Consider the following 25,187-nt stretch of genomic DNA (forward strand, 5'->3'; position numbering starts at 1 on the left):
TGCCACTAGCTGCCCCTCTACTTCTCTGTCTCAGAAATCTCTCTGCAATCAGGAATCACATCTTCTGGTGTTATTATTTTTCACTTGCCATAGTAGAAAGAGCATTGAACTTGATTAGAGGAGAGCTGGATTTAAATCCAACCTCTGACCCTAGTGTTGAATGGACCAAGAGATCTTTGCAGTGTGACTTCTTTGCCATTCATTCAATCTCTCTAGGCCTCAGTTGCTTTATATGTAAAATGAGGGTAAGAACACTGGAGCTACCTACCTCACTGGGATGAAAGCACTTTGGGTAATGTGAATCAGAGTTCAAATAGGAAGAAACATTTATTAAGGACTGACTGTGTGCAAAGTTCTGTTTTAGGGAAAATACAAAGATTAGGGGGAAAAACATCACCATCATCTCTGCTCTCATGGAGCCTCTGGTCTACTATTTGAAGTTTGAGTTCCAAGAGGCTGCAACATTAAAACATGAGAGTACTTCAACAAGTCTCTCATCCCATTGTGGTGAATGTTGGGTATTAGTGCAGATTGCCACTCATCCACGGTTCCTTATTCCATACGATTTTTGTGCAGTTTCTTCCCCAGACCCCCCCCCAAGGACTAAGTGTCCCATAGAGGGGCCTTCCTGTCTTCTAATTTCATTGATCACCAAATATCACAGAGTCTCTGAGGGGGCCTCAGAGGCCATCCCTTCAACAAGAGGTTGGGACCCCTAATGTCAGCCTCAATCCCTTCCTTTCTCTCCTTCCACATGTTCTTGTCATTTCTACCTCTCCCACAGCTCTTCCTTACTTTTAGGCTTTTGTCTTTGCTTACAGGCACTACCCTCTTTCAGTCTTTCCTTTTATTACCCCCTTCAAAGCCTCCCTGGCTCTCGTCTCTCCCTTCTCCTCTCTCTTATCCATTCTTCCCACAGCTGTCAAAATGATTTTCCTAAAGCATATGTCTGACCATATTACTTCCCTCCTTAATAAATCCCAGGGGCTCCCAATCACAAATTCTGTTGGGCATTTTAAATTCTTTACAAACCTGGTTCCAACCCACTGTTCCTGCCTTATTAGACATGACTCCCTTTCAAGTGCTCCACAGACCAATTGGAAGGTCCTTCTTGCTGTCTGTCACATGTGATGGTCTATCCTTCACTACAGTGCCTTCCTCATCGCTACCTCTTGGAATAGAAACCCTTGTTTCCTTCAAAATTCAGTTCGAGGGTCACATTCTACCTGATCCCATAGCTGATAGCACACAACCCCTCCCCCCAAAATTACCTTGTATTTATTTTGTATATGTAAACCTTGATACACATAGATTTCATATATGCTTATAGATGGACATTTTTTTCTATTTCCTCAGATAGAACAGAAGATCACTGAGAATAGGAACTATTCCATTTTTGTCTTTGTATGACCAGAGCCTTGCACAGGGTTGGGCATTGGATAAATGCTTGTGGATTGATAGACTGACTGCTTGAAGAGGAGTCCCACCATTGAGCCCACTGCGCTCCTGGATAGCTCTTAGTAGTAAGCGGTTTTTCCTGATATCAAGTCTTTATGAAACATACCCGTTGGTCCCATTGTGCTCTTCCATATGACACTCCAATGTTTGAAGATGGCTATCATGTCTCTCTCAAGTCTTTTCTTCTCTGGGTTAAACCATTTGGCTTGGTCTTTCAGTCCTTCCCTGTCCTGGTGGTCCTCTAGGACATTATTAATGTCCTTCTCAAATGATAGTTCAGTTCAGGAGGTCTGTCTGTTGGTCAGTGGGAAAAGATCTCACACTTAGGAAAGTTCATGTTTATAGACAGGGTGTGGTTCTCAGAACCTCTTTCCCCACTTTTCCAGTGCTAAAAAGCATCAGGTGGCTGTATAGGACTGAGAGCTATCACTTATTTTTCTTTGTTTCATGAGTTTCCATTGGAAAACCTCCTGCCCTTAACTCGGCTGGCTGCTCATGAGAAGATCCAAGGACTATTGTATTTCCCTTATAATGTTATTGTAAATTCAGGCCAAAGGTGGGATGAGGGAAGAGAAACTCTTCCTCAATTGCTGGCTCCTGCCTTGAATGACATGATGAGGCTAATTTTCATTTTATTTTTTCTTTCTTTTTTTGGGGGTGTGTGGGGCAATGAGGGTTAAGTGACTTGCCCAGGGTCACACAGCTAGTAAGTGTCAAGTGTCTGAGGCTGAATTTGAACTCAGGTCCTCTTGACTCCAGGGCTAGTGCTTTATCCACTGTGCCACCTAGCTGCCCGAATGAGGCAAATTTTCAAACAGCTAGTGGCAGTTGTCCCTTCCAAATCAAGGAACGTTTTTTATATTTTGTAACAACAACAAAGTTATCCATCTAGTATCAGCCAAGTTGCTGGAGATCCAGTAAGCATAAAGAATAAATGGATCCCTACATTCTAAAGGGAGAGACAACAAAACTAGCCAATATACATAAAGTGAACATCAAGTAAAAATATAGATAGAGATATAGAAATATCTCTCTATATGTATACACACATAGGAGTTAAATGTAATGGAGTTTGGAAGGGTAGGCTGGGTAGCAGCTGGGCTTCCTGCAGGAGGTGTCTTAAAAGAAGAGCGGGTGTCTATGAAGCATTGGTGAAGGGTTGATGACTGCAATCCAGGTAAGCGGGGTGGTCAGCGAAAAGAGAAGGGAGAAGTATCATTTGTGAGCAACAGAGGTCAGATTGGCTGGATCATAGTGGGAGGGGAGTCATGTCCAATGAGACTGGGAAGATAGTTGGGTCCAGGTTGTATAGGGCTTTAAAAGCCAGACGGAGAAGTTTATATCTGATCTTGGAGGCTACTAGGAAGCTACTGGAACTGACTGAGGAAGGGGAATCACGAGGATCTTCACTTAAAGAAAATTACTTTGACAGCAGGGTGTAGGATGTATCGGAGTGGGAGTCCACTTGAGGCAGGGAGACCAATTAAGAGGCTGTCACAATGACCTAAGTAAGAGTAGACGAGGACCTTACTTAAGGTGGTAGCTCTGTGAGTGGAGAGGGGGCAGGTGAAAGAGATGTTGTAAGGCACGTATAGATCTGGTAGTTGTATAGTGATGATAATGAAGCCAATTGAAACTGATGAAATTATCAAGAGATAACATAGAGGAAGAAAGGGGCTTAGGCCAAAGCTTTGACCCACAGCTAGGGGATGTGATATGGGTGATGAGCCAGCAAAGGAGACAGAGAAGTAGTCAGACAGGAGGCAAATCAGGGGGGATGTGTCAAAAAAAACATAGAGAGGAGAGTCACCAAATCTGGCAATGAAGAGATGATGGGTAACTTAGGAGAGACGTTTCAGTTGAGTGTTATGGTTGAAGCTAGTCTGCAAAGGGTTGAGAAAATAGAAGTGAGCATAGACAGCTTTTTCTAAGAATTGGGTTGAGAAAGGAAGAGATATGGGATGGCAGGGTCTAGTGAAGTTTTTTGTTTGTCTTAAAGGACAGGGGAAATGGGCATATTTGAAGGTAGTATAGAGAAGAAACCAGTAGAGAGAGGGTGAAGATTGGAGATGAGAGAGAATGATTAAGGTTCTTCTTTGTTAAAGAAGACAGAAGATGAGGTTGTGTGTGTATAAAGGGGTTGACTTAGGAAATAAGCGTCACCTTTTTGTCAGTTGTCGGAGAAAGAAGAGAAAGGGTTGTTTTTGTGTGTTATGTGTGTGTGGTTGTTGTTTTTAAAGAAGCAGGGTGCTGTACTTGAGTGTATGTTATCTTTATACATAACTCCATATTCTCTTTTTTTAATTAACAAAATTTCCATTCCTTCTTACCTCATTCTATTTCTTATTTTCTTTTACTTCAGCCTGGGCTGATGTTAAAGGAACAACTCCTTCCTTGACAACCCCCTTCTCCCACATCCAAGAAATATTTGGGGAATTTTTAGTTCTCTACTTTTGGGGCATGATATGAGGATTCGAGAAAATGAATTTGAAGGTATTTTATTTTTTTGAGGGTATTTTCAATGGGGGGGAAGGGGAAGATGCTTTATCATCAGTACTGCAACACTATAATTTCTAAGAAAATCTCATGAAATTCAGCAGTGCCCCCAAAGTGGGATTTAACATATCAAAATCATTGTGCATCTTACTGTTTTACATAAAGATAGGAAAAGTTATAGATGTTATACTTAATAAAACTATTTTAATATAAACATTTGGAATTTTGATTGAGTTTGCAAATATTCTGAATTTTTTCATGGCGGCTGAATTCAAATTCCAGCACTTCCACTTACTACCTGAATGAGCATGGGCAAGTCACTGGGCATCAGCTTCTTAAAATGATAAGAGTTGGACTAAATGATACTAAGGTTATTCTAAAGTTAGCACTCCCCCTCCCCCTCCAAAGCCAAAGAACATATTTTAATCACACAAATATGTGAATCATGATGGATCATGTCAACTTGTTGCTTCTATCACAGCACATTCCAGACCTAGTGTGGTACAGTAGCAAAGAGCAGTGGTTCTGGGGTAAGATGTCCTTCAAATCTCTCTTCTGAAGCTTATTCCCAGTTTGGCCTTGGAAAGTCACTTAACCTGGGGGGGGGGGGTCATGATTTCCCACTTTGCAAAATGAAGGAGTTGAACCAGGTGGTTTCTGGGTGTGGCCCTTTCCAGCTCTATGAACCCCAATCACTTTGAATTCTTTAGTCTTTCATATATGTCTCCCCTCCTTTAAGGGCAATGAGACAGGCTTCCTCTAGAATTTTGACAGCCTTAGTACTAAGGTTTAAATGACAACAGCAAGGTTATGGTTACAGTGGTTGGTTAGTATGACTTAAGAATTATCTAGATGATAAAGGCTTGTATTACTACGCAACATGTTCTTCCGTTACTCATCATGACTGCATTATGGGTTTAGTTTCGAAACGTGGTAATGAGTTCATCCAGGCTTCTTGAATCATTTATAGGGATTTTCATTTTCTATACCTTTTAAAATTACTTTTTTTCCTCTTCTTTCCCTGCTGTGATTTTTTATATATATACAAAACCTGGTGTGCTTAAGGACCAGAACTTTTAAAATAAACTATATCCATATTTTAATTTCAGTTTTCAGAACTTCATGTTTTGAAGAAGCAAAACCTAATTCTACAGCCCACATAGGAATAAGTAAATACTTTAATAAAGCTTCATCCATTGATCTCCAAGCACCTCTTGGGAAAGGGGAAAACTGATGAGAGTGTACAATGATTGAGAGAGATGGACTGTTTGTGGTGATCTTAAGATAAGTCTTTCTCCTGGAGCGGGGAGAAGCTCCTCGAAGTCCCTAGTAAGCAGGCAGGACCGCCGGGTGCCCTGGTCGGCCGCGCCAATGACTCCCTTTGACTTTGGACAAATTGTCTTTGCAGCCGAGCCTCGGGACCCGAACAACCGGACTCAGCGCTGACCTCCTGGGGGAGTCGCATTGTTAATAGTGCCGGGAAAGGGCCGGGGCCGCCGGAGGGGCGAGTCGCCCGTCCCGTCCCGTCCCCCGCCCCGCCCCCGCCCGGCCGCGGGGCTCCCCCGGACTGGCCACCACCAGCAGGCCCCCAGCGCCGGGGGGCTTTTCGGGGCTCCGTCTATTGTTGTGGCGGCAGGCGGGCGGGCAGGGCCCAAGGGGTCCTCCGCCGGGGGCCTGGGCACGGGAGGGGGCCCGGCCCTCACGGCTCCGCCCCCTCGGCTCGGCCGGGAGAGAGGGAAGCCCCCTCCCCCTGGGGGTTCCAGGGCAGTAACGGGCCTGGGGGCGGGGCCCGGCGCCCCGCGATGCGCTCCCGAGGCCCCGCCCGTCCCGTCCCGTCCCGTCCCGTCCGGTGGCGTCCCGCCGGTCCGTCGGCGGCGCGGGGCTCAGGCCAGGGTTCGGGGCCGGCCGGGCCGGGCCGGGCCGGGCCGGGCGGCTCGCGCCTCCGCCTCCTTCTTCTCCTCCTCCGCCGCCGCCGCCGCTGCCCTACTTCACTCGAGTTTAGTTTCACTCACTTTACATCCGGGTTTTTTCCCTAGGCAATGGGGGCCGCAGCACACCCCGTTCCTTAGGCAAAGTGAAATAAATTCGCCGCACCGCCCCGACAAGTAGTCCGCCCGAGCGCCGCCGTTAGGCCTCCTCCTCCTCCTCTTCCTGGCCCGGCCCGGCCCGGCTCGGGCCGGACCCGGGCCCCGGCGAGCCGGGGAGGGAGAGGAGGGGGACGGCCCCGCGCCCCAGCGCCCTGCTCTCGGCCCGCTCCCTCCAGCTCCCTCGCTCTCTCCCGAGCGGCGGCGGCGGTGTGCGAGCACGCGCACGACGGTGGCGCGCACGACGGCGGCAGCGGCGGGGCCGCGCGGCGGGCTCCCGAGCGAGCGAGTGTGCCTGGGCCTGGGCCTGGGCCTGGGCGGAGGGATCCCCGGGCTGAGGCGGCGGAGGTGCTGCGGCCCGGGGCCGGGTGGTGAATGGGCTGGTGGTGCTCGCTGCTGCTGCTGCTGCTGCTGCTGGGAGGAGGAGGAGGAGGAGGAGGAGAAGGAGGGGGTGGGAGGAGGAAGAAGAAGAAGAAGAGTTGGGCCGCTCGGTCTCTCACAGTTTGTCTCCCGCTGCTCGGGTTCTCCTCCGCCCGCCCCCTCCTCTCACTTCGGCCCCGGGCCTCTGGGAGAGTGAGTCTCCAGGAGGAGGAGGAGGAGGAGGAGGAGGAAGAGGAGGGGGAGGAGGAGGAGGAGGAGGAGGAGGAGGAGGCTCCTGTCCCTCCCCCCGCGGCCCCCTCCTCCCCACCCCCCTGCCTGGGGAAGCGGAGGAAAGAAACAGCCCAGAGAGAGGAGTGAGGGAGTGAGTGAGGGAGTGAGAGTGAGGGAGAAGAGAGGAGGAGAAGGAGGGGGGGGGGGCAACCTCCCATCTTAACACACTCGAGTATATTCAAAAAGTGAGAGGCCCAGAGCAGCAGCAGCAGCAGCAGCAGCAGCAGCAGCAGCTCCAGCAGCTCCAGCTCCAGCAGCAGCAGCAGCAGCAGCAGCAGCAGCAGCTCCAGCGCCTTCCTTCCCTCCCTCCCTCCTTCCTTGCTTCCCTCCCTCCCTCTCTCCCCATGAAGAAGAGTCCCCTCCTCCTCCTCCTCTTCCTCCTCCTCCTGCTGCTTCTCCTGCTCAGAGTTCCTGCCTCCAGCTGCCAGGGGGACAGCCAGCCAGCAGCAGGAGGGTGCAGTATCCCAGCTTTTCCATTCTCTTCTTCTTCTTCTTCTTCTCACTCTCTGCTCTGCTCTTTTTTTTTTTTTCCTGGAGTAGCTGTTTCTCCTCCCCTCCCTCCTCTCTCTCTCTCTCTCTCTCTCTCTCTCTCTCTCTCTCTGTCTTGAATCTGGTGTTCGTCTCTGGGAGATGCAGGGGCTGCTTGCTGGGAGTTTGTTGGGGTGGTGAGGGGGAGGGGAGGGGATGGAGCCGGGAGGGAGGAAAGGAGGGGGGGCTCTTGTCAGGGCCCCTAGAGTCAACTTGGGATTTCAGGAAGAACTTCCCTGGGGGGGGCGCCCCTCTCGGTGTCCTTCCTCTCCTTCACCGCCCCCCCCCAAAGACAATGGAAAAATCTTGTCTATTTCCCCAGCCCCCCTTCCCTCCCCTCCCCTCCCCCCCCAGGATGAATTGGAAGTAAGTTTATGAGCAGCCTGGGGAGCGGGGGAGCTGCGGGCAGGGCCGCGGAGGGAGGGGGGCTGGCCCCCTTGCGCGGGGGGAGGGGCCCGGCTGGGGGGGTCACGTTGTCCCGGGGGGCGGGGGCGGGGGCGGGGGGTGCCGTGGAACCTTATTCTCTGCCCTTTGGTTTCCCCCAGGCTGATGATTGTTTCCTTTTCTCTCCCATTCTCCTCCCTCCCTCGATTGGAGGGGGGAAGTTTGGAGGAGGAGGAGGAGGATGGGGACCATTTTTTTTTTTTTTTTTGGAAAACCATCTTGTTTGGCGGCCGAGAGATCTGGTTCAAAAAAAAAAAAAAGCTGCGGCTGCTGACGCCGTCGGGCTCGCGTGTGTGTGAGTGTGCGAGTGTGAGTGTGCGCGCGTGTGAGTGTGAGCGAGTGTGTTGGTGCATTTGTCTTTGGGGGGCCGGGGCCGCGGCGCTGGGGAAATTCCGCTCCTTATTCTTCTTGGGCAACTTGTTATTCTGAAGAGTGAGCCTGCACCCCTCACCCGGGGCCGGCCTCCCCGCAGCCCCGCGCACGCACGCACGCACCCGCGCGCGGACCGCAAGGACTCCCGCGCCCCCCGCCCCGCCGCTGGGGGGGCGGGGGCGGGGGAGGGGCCGGCTCGCCCGGGCTCGGCGTGCGGGACTCGGGCTGCTCCCGCCCCGCGGCGCCCGCACTTGGCAGTACTTCTTTCTCGCCATCCCCGGGCTCGCTCTTTATGCTGCCCGCCGGGCCGGGCCGGGCCGGGCCGAGGTGGCCCTCGGGGGCTGGGGCGGGGGGAGTCGGATGGAGAGCCCCCGCCCCCCCCCCCACTTCCCCGGCTGCGCGGGGGGGGCGGGGGCGGGAGCTCGAGGGGTCCTAAGGAGTTAGTTGTAGAGATTGAGGGGCACGCAGGCAGGCGGACGGCTGAGGGGAGGGAGGGTTTGTTTTCTTGGGTGAATCCGTGTCATCACATCCTGGTCAGATGTTGAAATATTCTTTGTTTGGGTCCCCAACTAGTGGGGCTCCTCTTGTACAGCCCCTCTGAATTTCGTGCTCGGGAATCCCGGGGCTGGGAGCTTGCGTGGGCCTCAGCGCCGGCCTTGACACTGAACTTGGGGCTGCTTTTTGTGGGGTTTGGCTCCTCTCCTCCCTCCTTCTCCAGGAGAGATTGCTAGCACTGTGGATGCCTGAACTGGGGAAACTTAGATGGCAAGGGCCGGGGAATGTTATCTGAGTCATGTATAGTCGAATTGGAGGATAAGATTATTTCTCACTAATGGAATTTCGGTTGTTTTGTTTTTTGCCCTGTAGGGAGAACTTACATAGGTGCCCGTTACAGAGGTGTCAGAGGGTAACAAGGTGGGACATTCTTTCTGTTGGTTGGTTTGTTTTCATAAAGACGATAGAATGAATCCTTGCTGAGGAAAATTCCTTGTCTTCATGGAGTGTATCTGAAGATGACTGAAATCGGGGACTTGGAAAACATTGAGAGATACTTTTCAGCATTTGCACCTTTAACTTAAATCTTTTGGACAGTGAAAATAAATGGGTCAGCTTCACTTGTTTTTTGAAGAGAAGCCCAGGATTTTTTTTTTTAAGTTTTACAGTTTGGTTCACAGAGATGTAGGGAACTGTTACTACATATTTGTTGGAAATGCTAGAATTTATTTAAAAAATCTGATATTCCTCCTGAGTCGCTCTCCTTCATGGGAGATCTTCGTTGTGGGCCTAAAACTGATTTATTAATGACCATTTAAAGTATCCCTCCCAAGAAAGTATCTTTAAATCCTGGGCATGTCTTCTGAAGGAGGAGGAGTTGCTGTGCTGTTGAACTCATGTTTATCAATAAAATTCCTGTCTTGAAGACTACATTGCATTAGGTTATAAAACTGTGCTTAAAGACCTTTCTGATAGTAGTTTAAAAATAACAAAATTCTAACTAGCACAGTGAGGAAACTCACCAGGAGCATTACTTAACTCAAGATTTTGTTTTCCTTCTTATGAACATAGTCATGTTTGTAATTTGACTGGCATTACCCAATGAGGCCCTCTCACAATAAAATCTCTCCTGGTTGAGTGTTGTTGCTGGAGATGTTTGAGTTTTAAAAGAGGTTTAAAAAGTTATACACGGGCTAAGTAAGCAAGTTGTCCTCAGCTCAGATGAGATTCCTTTTTTTTTTTTTTCCAGATTTCATGGACCTGGAGGTAAAGGACTGCTGAGCAAAGCTATCTACCAGGGCCTAAGGAATCCTCAGTGGTGAAGTGGTCCTATTTCTTTCCACTTAACTGAATCATCTTCACTGCTGCTGTCCTTTCTTCATCCATGTGGGTAATTGCCTCCAAGATAGATGCCCACTCAGCTTGTGTGGACAGCTCTAAATTCTGCCCAGTAGGAGGTGCTGCAGCGACAGAAGGCCGTTCTGCTGACTTTTGAGCTTGGGCTTACCACTCATTTGCGTCATCTGGACCAAAGGAGTGACAGGTTAACATTCAACTCAGAGTTCCAGGAGTGCCTTCAGTAAGTCCCTTTAAGATTCTGTTTTATGAGTGAGACGAGGCTGTGTTGGAATGGAAGCCTGCTGGCTTGAGGAAGGCGGGCTACTTTTGCATACTTGTGCATTGCATTGTTTCTGTTCTTGAGGTGTTGATGGAGTTGGGGTGCTGAGCACCCATGGCCCAGTTGTTTGCAGAGAATGTGCTCGGAAGTAGTTCACTTTGGGGTCTTCAGACTCTGACAAGATCCCTGGGGTCAATCATTTTGTCATAGCAGCATTTGCTGTTGATGGTTGGAGTTTCAGGCTCGGTACTGCTTATTTCTCAGTATTCCTGTTAAAACACTGCAGGGAGTTTGGAATCAATAATGGTAGTGTATGCTAGACATTTGGGCCTCTTTTTGGATGGGATATGGTTTTCCGAATTGTTGAAAAATGACCCTAATGGATAGACCCCAAGGGGCTATTTTTTACAGGTACAGTTTACGTTGGCCTTCATGGGCTTCAGAATTCTTAAACCTTAAGTCAGGCTTGTAGCAGTGGGGCTAAGTCATTGCAGGCATTGTTCACAGAGGGTGGCTTATGGACATAACTGGACTACAAAGGAAAAGGGCCACCTGAACAGCTTCAAGGTATTCAGAGTATGTGGTCTTCTGAAACTCCCCATATTTAAGGCAAATTCATAGCTTTGGAGGCTTGTTTCCATTGCTTGGGAAGTCCTATGCTAAACTTTTTAAAAACTTAAAAGGGTTCTGCAGCTTTTTGGAAGTTAACTTGCCTAAATTCCTAAACAACTATTGAAGCTTGAAACTGAACTAACACTTCTGGGACACCTGTACTTTATAGCTGTCATACTTGGTGACAAATTGCCATGTGGCCTGCTGATTGTCTCTTTGGAAGGGAAAGCTGGAATCGGGTTGCTACTGGTCCAGAAAAGAAGGAATGTAAGAGAGAGTAGAGTCCTGGATTGGGGGGGGGGGCGGGTGTTGGGCAAGTTTCAGGGACTATGTGGTGATTTTTTAAGAAAAAGATATTTGTTTAAAGAAAGCTCCCAGTGTATTTTTCTAGTTAAAAAATGCCTGTCACTTTCTTTTTGGAGTTTGGCTGTGAAATTTTTTTTCTCCCTATTAAAATTTGTTTTTCCTTCTCCCTCCCCCCAACCAAAATATGAGAACACGTGTACGCTCAGTTGTTTGTTGTGGCAGAAAGTGCTTTGTCAGTCTTGGGATGCTGTCTCCATCAACAGGAGGGATTCCTCTGATTTTGGATGGTTGGTCCCTGGTAGTGCAGCCCTGGATTGTAGGAGGCCTGGACACCCCTCTGCTGCTCCCACATTCTTGCTAATGTGCACATAGCCTGAAACTTGTAAAGGCATTTTCAGTGTCACCTTGAGTTTTGATTTGCCCAGAACTTTAAAAAACAACAACTCTGTGACAGAAACTTTCAAGTCTGTTTTAAAGACCAAAATAAATTGTGTCTGTTATGTCAGTGTATGGGATTTTTGTTTTGTTTTGGTTTTTTCCCTTATTTTGGAAGGAAGCAAGAATACCTGTTAAATGGGGGGGGGGGGGAACCTTTATTTTCTCCCCTTTCAGATATTTTTGTAGAGAAGTAACTTAAGAGTTTAAAATTGAAAGCTTTGAACCTGTGTGGTTTTCTCTGTGGCTAAGTTGAAAGACTTTTTGAAAATAAGAGTAATTATGTATCAATATACATGAAACTATGTAAAAGTTGTGTTCCACAAATTTTCATATTAGAAAGGAAATCTTGCTAGGTGGAAGAAGAGTTCTTGTAAAGGTAAAGAACAAAAATTAAATGTCCAAGAGCAATATTAAATTATCTGTATCATGATTGTTTTGAAAGATTGGCTGAAGTTAGAGTCTGTTTTATCTTCAGCAGTGTATTGTCCTGTAGATATTTTCATTCAATCATTATTCCAGGGAGAAAATAGAAGTAAATGAAGTTGTAAGCCTAGAATCTTTTGATAGGATCCTTTTTCTAATATGAAGTTGAGTTAGATTTGGTTTCCTTTATGTAGTTGAATCTACAGGCTAGTTTTTAGACAGTTGTGTTGCCTCTTCAGGGACTTCTGTTATATGAACACTTATGTAGTCCCAGGTTTTCTTTAGCACCCCAAAATGCATTTTGTCGATATCAACTTTATCAGATATCTGGGGCTTTTTTCCCCCTGCTTTGAGAATACATAGAGGGAATGTGTTAACACTGAATGCAGTTTGTTATTAAAACGATTATTTCTCAAAATAGCTTTTTTTTTTTGCTTTGTATATTTTTCTGTAGTAGTATTTTGTAAAGCTTTCCTATTCTGAGGTATATCTGGAGCCCTTATTTAATAGTTCTCCATGTAGGAATGTTGATCTATAGTTTCTAGACTAATTTCTAAATTACTGTTTCATCAGCCCAGTAATCTCAAAGAAGGGGTGGTGATCCAGATATTATGACTGTGAGTTGTCACTGCGCTGATCCATTTTTTTTGTGACTGTACTTTGCAGTTCCGATTTGGGATGTGAATGTAACCTCATTCTTCACTTAGACTTTGAAAGTTTACTTTAAAAAACCGACTAGTTAGCCCTCTGAAAACTATTTCAGAACTTGTTATGGGAGTATTTCTGTTGCAGAATCTTTAGAGTAAACTGCTTCATGGGGAGAGTGGAAGGGGATGGGGCCTAACAGGTTGGTGATTTAGACTTTGTTTTGTCACTGATTGTGGGCTTTGGTGGTGGTGGGGGGAACACTTAAGCACAGGAGTCAGAAAGATGGGTCTTGTTTTTATTGCTTTGGCTGCATTGAGAATACAAACTGTCAGGACTTGAGGAGAAGGAGCGGCAGAAAAGAATTGATTTTTTTTCCTCTACTGCAGATCCAAGTATTGTTAACCATGTGCATCTCTGAAGCATGGTACTTAGAAACTAAGTAGCAGTTGATCTGTTCAGTCATTTAACCATCAGAATGAGCAACTGGTTTTTAAAACCCAAACTTAAAAATAATCATCACAATCTTTGGATAAACTGGGGGATGGTAACCATGGCAACCACTGTCTTAACCCTTATGGACAGGGTTCTCTCGGTGAAGCTTCAGACCCTTTGGCAGCCCCTTGTAGTCACTTGTATGGGGGAATGGGGGCCCAGGCTGTCGATGACTGGAGTTGACTTGTATTATATCTGGAGGCTGGCTTACCTTTATCTTTTAAAAATTTCATGAACTTCATTCCATTGCCTGTTTCTGGAGGTGCTACTGCCTATGAAAACTGTGGGGCCTTCGGCCTAAAATCTTACTTAGCTTTAAAATAGTTGTGTGTGTTGGTCTTCACTGTGTGGGGTTTTTGTTTTTGTTTTTTGTTTTGTTGTTGGGGTTAGGGTCCAGTTGGGACCTGTGCTGTGATTTCGGTCAGGAATTCCCTTTGTAGAAATTACCTGGTGTTTATTTTGTATGGACTTAGATGGGCGCATGTTGTTTTTCCCCATAGACTATAAGCTTTCTGAGGAGGATTGTTTCCATTTTGTCTTTGTACCCTCAGCAAGGCTTGGCACAGGATAAACAGCAGCTTAATAAGTGTTTTTTGATTGATTAATTGGGGATTCCCTCAGTCTTGGCTGCTGGAGGGCACTGAGAGGTTGTTGTGGGGTAGGGGATGAGGGGCATGGTGTAATCTGAAGCCAGCTCTCTATTCACCAGACTCATTATTGGGGTGGGGAGTGGGCATGGTAATCATGTGATTTATGCATCTTTTGGGGGGATGATTTGCTAAAAGTTATTTCTGATAGGAAACTCAGTAAACGATATTTTTTTTTCAAACGATATTTTAATTTTCAGATTGACTAAGTTAGAAGCTGCTGTATTTTGGACCTTGAAGGAAGGGGAAAAACAGCATTTTCTGCTCTTTTCACTCCGTGCGTTATTCTATATGCCTGTCTCGACCCTATTTTGTATGTGAAAATGCAATGATCCAGATATTGAGTTTTACAGATTGTGCTGAAGGTAGTCTCTACGATAGCCCAGAAGAGGGAATACAGTAGTCCCTTCTGACTAGATCTTGTCAAGCCTTGAAAGATGCTCTAGACTTTCTTGAACTTCTAGTAGGATGCTGTGGCCTGTGTACTACAAGTCCCAGGATGCAATGCAGTCTCTTATTTGGCATCTGATGAGAACATTGCATGCTGGGATTTGTAGTTACTTCAAACTGCTTATGCCACTTCTCACGTTGTAGTCCATTTAATGACAATTGGGGCAAAGCAGAGGTTCTTTGAAAAGCAGCAATAACTTTTGTTGAGTGAACTTTGATTGTTATTGTTTAATATGTTAAATGATTAAACTACACAACGAACATTTAAAAATAGCATTTTCTTTAGTTTTAGATTAGCTTGATTTTTACCAGCTTTTAAAATTTATGATGACAAATTGTAGATGGAGAGTCATGATTTTTTTTAGGGCCTTAGATCTCTACAGGCTTTAAGTATACCTTGGAGTTCCAGCCCTAGGTGTTTATTAAATGTTTTTTGAGTTGAACATACTTTGGACTACTACTAGTAGAATTAGGGGGTTTTTATCACTTGTCTTCCAGTATTGATGTTGGCAGTATCTTCTACCTGGCTGTTTCCTCCATTCGGGTGATGGCATTAGAGTTGGTAGGTAGTTAAAGATGAGCTAGAAAACTTTTTGGCCTGCCAAGATTCACGAATGAAGTTGCACGTTTCTTCTGTAATAGTCATTAGTTTCATGGACGCTTGTAATAGTAGATGGGAATACATATTGTTGATAGTGACTAAAACGTTATCTGCCGTCATGGAAATCTAGAACCCAGAAGTTTGGTCTGAAAGGTAGCCATGGGGGTGGAGGATGCTTGGTTTCTTCAGATTTCCTGTTTGTATTTACATTCCTAAATTTTAAGTTTGGCTAAAACATGTTAAATACAAAATCTATACACAGACCTTGGAGTCAGAGGACCTGGGTTCAAATCTTGCCTCCCTTTCTTACTACCTGAGCAAATCACCTTACCTTTGTGGGACTCCTTTTAGGGTTAAATGTCTATCAAAGGAGGTGTTTGGAGTAAATGCCCTCTGAAGGCCCTTCTAGCTCTAAATGTGCTATTCTTTGATCTGATAAAATATGCAGAGCATTTTGTGTATATCAGCAAAGTATTATGCCAATCATCAGAAACCCAAGTGACAATATCAACATCTTGGGAATAAAATCCCGGAATAGTCCCAGTGTGGGGGTTTTTAGTCACAAAATCCTAAAGGTAAAAGAACCCTGACTAATAAAGTCCAACTTCATCATGATTTTACAGATGAAGAATAGAGATCCAGAGAGGTTGGGACTTCTTCAAGACTGGTTAGCAGCACAGGGGCCAGGACCGGACCTCAGCTGTCCTGACTTACGTCCGGTCAGTCAGTACTTTGCCTTTGCTTACTCTGAGAAGTTAAGAAAGTTTAGACTGGACCAGTGTGACTCTGTTTTGTTTGATAACACTTATTTGGTACGAGGGAATGGGAAGATGTGGACGGCTGATTTACAGGGGGAGTGAACATGATGGAAAAATAAAAATTTGAAGAGAGAAAAGAGCATCCCTGAAACTTGTACAGTTTCCAGAAGAGAGCAGAAGTTCAGAAGCAGACACAGACTAGCAGGACAGTGCTAGTATTACCTGTTAAACTTAATGTGTACTTTAAAAAAACAAGCTGTAATAGAGATTCCTATGTAATCTTCTCTTCCTGTTCTTTATACAGAGATATGTTCATCTCTGAAGTATGTCACATTTATTATAAAAATGCACTTAGCCATGTATAATATAATCTTGGCAAAATTCTGCCATCCAATTTTTTTTTTAATTGCTAACCCTTTCTCTTCTTTCTGGTCTAATAGGCAAGGGTGCCAGGAAGGCCTTAGGTTCAAGTCCTGCTACACTTAATTGCTGTAAAGCATTTGGGCAGGTTAATTGCCCTAGACTCAGTTTCCTCAACTGTTCAAATGTGGGGGGTTGGACTTAACCTCTCAGACTAATTACAACTAAAAATTTATAATGCCTAGTAATTAATGGGAAGAAGCAGAGTTATGTGCCCAGGGGTTTTAGATAGTCTTGTTTCTTATTTTTGTCATACTTTATTTTAGACATCTTCCAGTTTCTTTTAGACCATTTGTACCTGAATCTTATTTGTGTGACTGATGTAGTCCCGACTAATACTTTTTTAAAAAATCTGGATGGGAGCCCAATTAGTCATACAGGCCATCCCCACCATTTTACATGTGGGGAAACTGAGGCTTTTGTCTATGCTTAGTAATTCATGTAAGGAACCAGTTAGGAGCTTTCCTATGTGCTCTGTTCATTTCTGCCCTAACCTTGTTTTCTCTGCTCCTTGTGTAGAGTTCATAGAATATTGGAGCTGAGAGCTACTGGGTGGATTTAAGAGCAAAACTGTGCCTTTAGTAGCAATTATTTGAATACTTATTTACACAATAAACCTACTGTAATACCAGGAACCTTTTCTTCCATAAATAATGTGGGTTAGAAAAGTCTTAATGTGCACACGTTAGATATAAAACCGCTCCTTTGGAGGTGTTGAAAGTTTATTGTATCTGGGCTGATGTCTGCCATCCCATGATTAATTCTGTAGTTATCTTTTTTCAGACTAGTAATAAAAAGAGATGAAATTCAGGGAGTTAGATTTTTTCAAATAAAAAGACAAAGGGTCAGATTCTAGAAAGATAAAAAACCCCCACAGGTTTTAACTGTGATCAGTGCAAGAAGAGTGTGATCTAGCACCTTCTATATAGCTCATCCCTCCTCCTGTTTTTCATCTACTATCACCTGTGTTGATAAGCATGATGGGCACATGGGAAGTTTGGGCTAGTTATATATAGGTTAGAATTGTAGAGCCCAAAGGCTTCAACCGTAGAGTTTTTGGATTCATCCAGAAATCCTCAGGGTCAGTGTACATTGATGAAATTGCTAGAAAAAAGTCCAGATTTGAGGGATGGGGAGGGAGGCAAAGGGATAGGTTGAATCAAGTCTAGGTGAAAACATACTCAACATTTTATGTTTATTTGAAAATCGGAGAAATGATTGATTCAAAATGAACGTTCTTCCCCCAGTGACTTTTGAGACAAGCTTACTTGTTTGTGTATGGAGATGGCCCGTTTAAAATAGTTCCCATGCAAAGTATCATAGGGGATTGTATTCCGTTGCTATGGGAACCACAATAATTAATTTCAAGACTTGTATATATATATATATATATATATATATATATATATATTTAAAAGATTTCTATATGTGTTTTTTTTTTAAGTGAGGCAATTGGGGTTAAGTGACTTGCCCAGGGTCACACAGCTAGTAAGTGTTAAGTATCTGAAGTTGGATTTGAACTCAGGTACTCCTGACTCCAGGGCTGGTGCTCTATCCACTGCACCACCTAGCTGCCCCTTCTATATGTGTTTTAACCTAATCTTTGAATTCTGCTGGTCACATGAATAATTATCAACAAATCATGTAGATGCTGAATGTTAATATTTGGAAAGTTGAGAACAGTATTTTTTTTCTTTGTAGTTTAATGTTGTTAACCATTCATGGTGCATGTATATTCTGTCTTCAGTGTTCTCTCCTGTGATATTTAGGCTGAAACCTTTACAGTAAATTGCTAAAAAGTTTTTCAGTTCCTGGAAATCACCTCTGATATTAAAAATATGATAATTTTCCCTATTTGCCTTGGTGGTTAGTGGATATATGGTGACAACAGAGGTTAGATATTTTACTTTGTTTTTGAAACTTCCAAAGAGGCGTGAACCACCAGGGTTCCTTGTTCAGCTAGAGAACTTGATTTACCAATATTTGGGGGATGATTACATACCTTGATTTCAATACCTGCCTTTTCTGTGGTTGGTCCTTGGAGGTTATGAGTACAGAAAAATGAAGTCTTGTAAGCAAAAGTTTAAGTGTTGTATACTCCTTTTCTGCTAGATTTTTTTCCTTCTCTCTGTTAACAATATTGTACAGGCTATTAACATGTAACCATTATGGTTACCTGTTCTGAATTTTTGGGTGTGGGTGTGACTTGATCTGTTCTCTTTCTTTCTTTCTTTCTTTCTTTCTTTCTTTCTTTCTTTCTTTCTTTCTTTCTTTCTTTCTTTCTTTCTTTCTTTCTTTCTTTTTTAGTGAGGCAATTGGGGTTAAGTGACTTGCCCAGGGTCACACAGCTAGTAAGTGTTAAGTGTCTGAGGCTGGATTTGAACTCAGGTACTCCTGACTCTAGGGCTGGTGCTCTATCCACTGCGCCACCTAGCTGCCCGTGTTCTTTATTTTTCAACTTTATTTCAGAATTAAATTCTAATGCTTCATTGGCACTCAGCCTCTTAACATTAAGTAATGAATGAATGTAGAATGTGATTGGAAATATTTTTTCTTTGTTATGATGGTAGATTTTCTTTATATCTACCTGTTATACATTGACTAATGCATTTAAAAGTATTTTTAAAAATTATTTTTTTTTGGGGGGGGGCAATGAGAGTTAAGTGACCTGCCCAGGGTCACACAGCTAGTAAGTGTCAAGTGTCTGAGGCTGAACTTGAACTCAGGTCCTCCTGAATCCAGGGCCGGTGCTTTATCCACTGTGTCACCTAGCTGCCCCTAAAAGTATTTTTTAACATTTAGAAAAGTAAATTTGTTTTCGGAAACCAAAAAAAAAAATCCTTACACTTAATAAAATCTTGGCCAGCATTGCTTCCTCAACTATAGATAAGCCCATAGGCACGAATCTACAAGGCATCCTGAACATCATTCTTCTGGGGAGTAGAACTCATGCTTAAATTTTTTGTCTTCCAAGTGGGCTAGCAATATAGCCACTTTTCAGATCTTATTATCCTGTTGGTTAAATATTTGGACGCCAGCAGACTATTTGGCATTTGACAAAAGAAGGCAAAGCTCCAGGTCTTCCGATAGAGATTCTTTTTGTATTGTGCTTGGGAGGGAGTTCTGATTTGTGGCTGAGGTGAGCTTTCATTAGCGTGGGAACCCCAAAAGGTCTTATGACTCTCACTTGACCCCATGTTTACTAAGTTACTAAGAGCTCACCTTTCTGCAGAATTTTACAGGGCACAGAGTGTTTTTTTCACAGCCATGTGAGGTAGGTAGTTTACAGAGGAGGGAAACTGAGTCGGAGAGGTTCAGTTACCTTCCCCACCGTAAGGTCCCTTTTCCCCACCACAGGTACAGGATCCTATGGTGGCTACTGCTGAGTTCTCCATCACTCTAAGACTTTGAGGAGCTTCTGCAGCAGGGGTGGCTCTGCATGGCAAGAAATAGATCCAGGGGGTGTGGACAGTTCTTTCTTTTTCCTCATCTCCCCTCCATTTTGAACTCTAGTGTTTAGAAAAAGTTTGACGTCCACAATACTTTTCATTCTGAGGGTTTAAAATATTGATGCAAATAGTGTTATGAGTGGAGAAACTGAGGTGGAAAGATAAACAGTGTGGGGCTCCTGGGTCAGGGGCAGTGCTGTCTCCCGACAGCCTTTGCCTGCTTCCTTCGGTGCCTGTCTTTCCGAGCAGCCTTCTTAAGAATTGGTCTAGAGCAGTTAGGTGGAGCAGTAGATAAAGCACCAGCCCTGGATTCAGGAGGACCTGGGTTCAAATCCAGTCTCAGACACTTGACACTCAACTAGCTGTGTGACCCTGGGCAAGTCACTTAACCCCCATTGCCCCACCAAAAAAAAAAATGCAGAGTCCAGAACTCAACATAGGACTCTAAATTTCTGATTAGGGGCAACTTGGTGGTGCAGTGGACAAAGCACCGGCCCTGGATTCAGGAGTATCTAAGTTCAAATCTGGCCTCAGACACTTGACACTTACTAACTGTGTGACCGTGTGCAAGTCACTTAACCCCCATTGCCCCGCAAAAAAAAAAAAAAAAAAAAGAATTGGTCTGGGGGGCAGCTAGGTGGCCCAGTGGATAAAACACCAGCCCTGGATTCAGGAGGACCTGACTTCAAATGTGACCTCAGACACTTGACACTTACTAGCTGTGTGACCCTGCGCAAGTCACTTAACCCTCATTGCCCCACCCCCCAAAATAATTAAAGAATTGTTCTGACTCTGCTGCTCTCCCACTCAACCTTCAGGGACTCCCTGTTGCCCCAAGATAAAGACTCCTCAGCCTGGCATGGTGGACTTGCCACAGTCTGGGACCAATTGACCTTTCAAGATTTACTTCACGTTATTCCTCTTCAGATGCTTCGCTCCAACTGCACAGGGCTGCTCAGAAGTTAGGAGTTCTGTCTCTCTGTCTCCTCTCTCTCTCTCTCTCTCTCTCTCTCTCTCTCTCTCTCTCTCTCTCTCTCTCTCTCTCTCTCTCTCTCTTTCTCTCTCTATCTCTCTATCTCTCGAGCGCGAGAGCGCCCCCCCCAATCCTGTGCTGGAGTGCCCCCTCCCTCCTTTGGCCTCTGTGCCCCTTAGGGGCCACCACCTCCTTGAAGCTTCCCTCTTCTCTCCAGGTGTCTGTCAGCTCTTTCCTCCTTGAGTGACCTCGGGTTTACTTCTCTGTTCCGGTTTTAGAGGCCTTCAGCTGAAGGAAGGGAAGCCCTTTGAGGGCAGGGCTTGTTGGCTTTGTCCTTTTTATCCCATGCTCTCCAGCACAGTTAGCAGGCACTTCATTCATCTTTGCACTGTTGAATTCTGTCTTCCAGCTTCTCTAAGATCACACTGATTCTTACAGTATTTCCCCTGTAAAATATTAAATAAAAATAATGAACGTAGCAGGGGCTTTTTTGGATATTAATTTCTTCTAGTTTGCTCCCACATTTATTTCTCCACCACGACCATCCCAGAGGTATTCTTGCCTGTTAAACCACTAGCCAGTACTTATTGCTTCTGTCAATGTCTTTCAGGCCCCACTGTGTTCTTTGGCCAAATTGAGTTGGGAATCACTGTGCTAAGGCTCTTTTGCCTGCCTTTAAACACAGTGGAAGAGGCATGGTAGGCAGCTCTGGCGACAGCAGGCGGACAATGTCTACAAGGTTCAAGGCTTTAAGTTGCTGCGAGCCATTGGCGCTTTCTGTATTTTCAAGAAGCAACCTCTCTTTCTGTGGAAGGGGAGGGGGGAGGGGAGGAAAAGGAGGAAGAGAGGGGGAGGAGGCCTGGGCAGGCCTCAGCTTAAAGGAGACACCCTGATTGTTTTCTGTGGGGTCCGAGCTGGGGAGGAAGCAGCCCCATCCTCTCCCCCTTCTGGAATAGAGCACAAGATAGCTTGGTAAGCGTCTTCTCCCAGCGTGATGTGACGTAGCACGCATGTTAAATGGAGGTGCTGGTAGTTGGCTTGTGTGCTGCAGCAATTCTGAGAATGTCCTCAAATCCTATTTTGGCTCACCTCTAGAGCTTGGCCAGTCAGAGTTACTGGGCTCTTTCTTGTTCAGTAAGGATCAAACTGCACCTTGAATGATCCTGTTAGTGTCTGGTTGTGGGTACCCCTACCCCCCTTCCTGTCCTCCCAGCACCTTGTAGATGTGTTTTTTCTGTGGAAGGGCCTGATGCTTTAACTTATCAGAACTTGAAACTATGGATCCCATGAAAACCTTTGTGCTGTTTATTTCTTTTATTTAATCTATATGCAAAGCATATTGTAATGATTGTTGTTAGAGGGTTTTAAGCTGCTGATCTTTTTTTGAGTGGGCCTTTGTGCTCGGGAGAGATTAGGAATGCCAAATTGACAACCTAGTATAAAGAAATAATGACCAGTGAAATAAAATAGGAGTTCAGCTCAAAAGCAAGCCAGATACAAATGTGGAATGAAAATATCTTTTAGTAAAATGTTAGCATGCTGTACTTGGAACAGATGTCACATTAATTCAAAAGAGAGCCCAGAAAATGTGGCAACTTTACGATGTCAATGGAGGGAACTGCAGTAGCTCCCATTCTCCTTGTATCAAGTTCACAGAACCCCCCAGCCCAGCAGTGTTCCACTCGCTCTTTATTTTCTGCATGTGTTACATGTACATATATTTAAGGGAGATTAGTAGAAATTGAATACTTAACATTTTGCATTGTACGTACTTAAATACATTGCCATAGTGGTATGCATTGGTTTGGAAAGCATCAACTTGTAGTGTATCGGTAAGGATTCATGTTTTAAATATGCATATCCAGAAAAGCAGAATCCAAGAGACTTTGACCTTTACTGTACCTCTCAAGACATGTGTATGATAATAAGTGGTCTAGCCTAAAAAGTGGGCTTTTCAGTAGATGCTGAGTACTCTGGAGTGTAAATAGGGGCAAGTTCCTAATGCTGTGAGAGTCGTTGTTTTGCATTTTGTGCCCACTGTTTAAGTTAATAATTATATTGGGCATTAATAGTTTTTAGGCAGCCAGCACTATTTTCATCTTTTTCTCTCTCCCTCTTTTTTTTGGAGGGTGTATCTAAAGATTACTACCACCAGAGCAAGATTGCTAAAGGCTTGGGTTTTGCTAGAGGAAAAAAAAATTAAAGAAAGGAAAGGGAAGGAGGGGAGGGGAAAGAAGTAGAGAAGGGAGGGACATTTCACAAAAGATTGTACCAGAGCATCTCAGATTTGCCCTCTTCTTGAAGAGCAGAGTTGGAGCGTGTATAGATCTTAGTGTGGAGAGAGGCTGACTGGGGGCTCTTAACCAGATTTACAGTGCTCTGCTTCCTGAACAGTGCAGTGATATAATCATTAGGGACATATCCTGTGTGCCTATAGAAAACTCTGTTGCGCATGCTTATTATTACTCTCGGAGCTTTTCCCTAAATTTGCCCAAACACATGCTCTACATTTTAGAATTCATAAAATTTAGAGGTTTTTTTTTTAGTTAAATATGAAAAGGCAATTTTATTTTCAAGCTTTGTAATTCATGTTAAAGGGAATTTAAGGATCATCTATCAAACTGCATCCTCCTCATCCGAGGCTCCCCATTTCTCCTGTGAGGAATGACTAAATTTAGGAAAATTTCTCTGGAGAGGAGACCCTCTCCCCAGCTACTCCATTCCCAGCCCCCCTCCCGGCTTTTGGGGAAAAATAATATGGAAAAGGAAAGTGTATGTTCTTGTCCACAAATGATACTGTAAGAAGTACTACCCAAATAGGACCAGGTCCTAAGTTTAACAGAGCCTTTGGAATATTTCAGGGCATTTTACAGTGATACACAGTGATACTGTGTTATTTTACAACCGATGACCCGAAAGCCCAGGGATGTTTCCATAGCTTACAGAAGGCCACTCAGCATCAAGTCAGCACCTCACCAGTGACACAGGGTACAGTGACGACTCATCTGGTCAGTGTGCTTCACATTTGCTCCGCTGATTCCCGAGAAAACTTGTGCCTGCATGGCCACCATGTTGTGTGATAGCCAATGGAAAGAATTATAAACCTTTGGGAAATGTTTGGAAGGGCACGCATATACTTGCTTGTGCCACTGTAGTGCACTGCATAGGCTGGTAGGATAAGGACCTGGGGGAGAAAACTCCCTTTCCCATGCAGGTTGGCATTTTCTCTGAAACCTGGAGCCCTGTGAGTATAAGTGACTTGCCCAGGGTCACCCAGCCAGCATATGTCAGCGGTGGTACTTGAACCCAGATCTCCTGGTTCTGAGGCTCTCTCCTGACTACGCCATGCGGTCTCACAGAAGCAGTGGAGTTGGGTTCAAATCCCACCTCTGACATTGGGTGGGTGACCTCGGGCAAAGGAACTCATCTCCCTGGCCCTCAGTTTCCTCGTCTATAAAATTAAGCTGGACAAAGGGCTTTGAGGTTCTTTCTAGCTCTAGCTCTGGCCTTTGCCAAGTCGTTGCTCCGCCCCAGGCCCCAGTTACTTCCCTTTTAAAATGAGGAGCTTGGAGTTGGCCATCATTTTCAGCCCTGACTCTATATAACCCCATGGTGGTGGACTCTCTGCTTGGCATAAGTTACTTAATTACCTTTTGAATTCAGGCATTTTGTCTCTGAGAAATTTCCCACTGTCTTTTCCTATGTTTGTTACTTTTTTCTATACCAAATCATTATATGTTGCCTTTGCTGAACTCTTGGATGAAGAATGAGAGGAGAGAGAATTAATTTTGAAAAGTCTGTTGTTGGGGGGACTTAAGTGTCTGCTCATATCATTATCTTTAACTACTCAGTGAGAGTAAAATCTGTGTCTAAGAGGGGTGAGGGGGTGGGAAAGATGGGCTGTAACTAAGCATAAAATATTTATTTTTGCATTACCTTTCCCCCACATCTCTGTCATTTGAAATCCTACCCATCCTTCGAGGCCTCTCCCAAACAATCTCTCTTCCACGTGGCTTTACCAGACACCACCTCCATCTCCCTGGCACCAATTTTTTTTCTTTGAACTCTGGGAGCACTTGACTATTTCTTTTAAGGCTGTCTTCTCTCCTCCCTTCATCATAGAATATCTGAATCTCAGTGTTGGAAGCCACCCCAGAAGCCCCCTAGCCCAGCACTTAACTGTACCCCGAATGCCCCCTACAACAGCTGATGGGCGTCATCTCGAGTTCAGCTGCCTAGGCCAGTCTGTGGCTACCTTTAATTGTCAGGAAGCCAAAATTTGTGTCAGTGTAGCTCTTAGCCATAACTTCAGGTTCTGCCAAGTCTAACTCCTCTTGTAGTTAAGGGCTCTTGAAGTCCTTGAAGACAGTTGTCCTGTCCCCAGGAAGCCTCTTCTCTGGGTGGCATGCCTGCTGTTCCTTCAGCTTCTCTTCCCAGCAGACTCTCGAACCCTGCACCAGTGTCCATTCAGCGTCCTTTGCAGGTGATCAGTGTTCTTTCTGAAATGGGATTTCCATAAATGAATATGACACTTATCTATGGTCTGACTAGACCAGGGGACCTCAGCTCTGCCCTCTTGGTCCTGGCCATTGTCTCTCTTGACTCGACTTGACATACTAGCCTGGGCTTTTTTGTCTACTATTTAACACTGTTGACTCATAATCTGAAGCCTGATAAAACCTCTCAGGTCTTTTTCAGACACACTCCTCATTTTGTACTTTTGAGGGTTTTTTAAAAATCCAAGTGTAAGACTTTACATTTATTTCTGGTAAATTTCATCATCATTTAGTCAGTCAGCAAACATTTGTTAACCACTTACAGTGT

The 25,187-nt window shown here is 44.9% G+C and overlaps 1 protein-coding gene across 10 annotated transcripts in view; it reads left to right on the forward strand.

Annotated features, from left to right (window-relative positions):
* The first annotated feature begins 6,364 nt into the window (after window positions 1-6,364).
* The window catches only part of PHF21A (PHD finger protein 21A), a 228,441-nt gene continuing 209,618 nt past the window's right edge, over window positions 6,365-25,187 (forward strand). For 7 of the 10 annotated variants that reach the window (XM_043971402.1, XM_043971394.1, XM_043971403.1 and 4 more), the window contains exons 1-3: window positions 6,992-7,143; window positions 8,901-8,948; window positions 9,778-10,107. The gene's annotated coding sequence lies outside the window, so the exon portion shown is untranslated. Of the gene's footprint in view, window positions 6,387-6,991; window positions 7,144-7,929; window positions 8,094-8,900; window positions 8,949-9,777; window positions 10,108-25,187 lie in introns of those variants that run through there. The other 3 variants (XM_043971396.1, XM_043971395.1, XM_043971398.1) reach the window with 3 other exon arrangements.

Source organism: Dromiciops gliroides, chromosome 6 (assembly GCF_019393635.1).
Source record: "Dromiciops gliroides isolate mDroGli1 chromosome 6, mDroGli1.pri, whole genome shotgun sequence".
NCBI lineage: Eukaryota > Metazoa > Chordata > Mammalia > Microbiotheria > Microbiotheriidae > Dromiciops > Dromiciops gliroides.